This window comes from Octopus sinensis, linkage group LG5 (genome assembly GCF_006345805.1).
Source record: "Octopus sinensis linkage group LG5, ASM634580v1, whole genome shotgun sequence".
Taxonomy (NCBI): domain Eukaryota; kingdom Metazoa; phylum Mollusca; class Cephalopoda; order Octopoda; family Octopodidae; genus Octopus; species Octopus sinensis.
Genome location: NC_043001.1, coordinates 14,927,564 through 14,928,090, shown reverse-complemented (window position 1 = coordinate 14,928,090; position 527 = coordinate 14,927,564).

Genomic DNA, 527 nt, shown 5'->3' with positions numbered 1-527 from the left:
CCCGCGTGTAGCCAAAACAAGATGCTGTGGTCATCTACTGAGATAAAATATGGTTATCCGTAATAATGAAGGGTGAAATTAATTAATTTGGAATAATTATCAATTACACCAAGTAGTCTTCGGCATGTAAAAGCCTCATTCGAGGAAAATTTAAGTAATACTAAGCAATAAAGGGTTTAGCAACGAATTGCCTTACCACATACCGAATTTAGAAATAGCAGTCAAAGAGTTATAGCTATTTCTTCTACTAAAAAGGAGTTTTGGTGAGATAGAATTATTTAATATTTAATTCTTATGCTTTCCTAAAAACTTGATTTCGAAACGTACGTCCGTAGATAACTTAAAATTGTATGATAGATTGCCGTCAATTCATTCTCTCTTACCTGTTTGTGTCTGCCTTCCAATTGCTGTTTTTACTGAGATCTCCCTTTTTAGTAGAAGAAATAGCTATAACTCTTTGACTGCTATTTCTAAATTCGGTATGTGGTAAGGCAATTCGTTGCTAAACCCTTTATTGCTTAGTATAT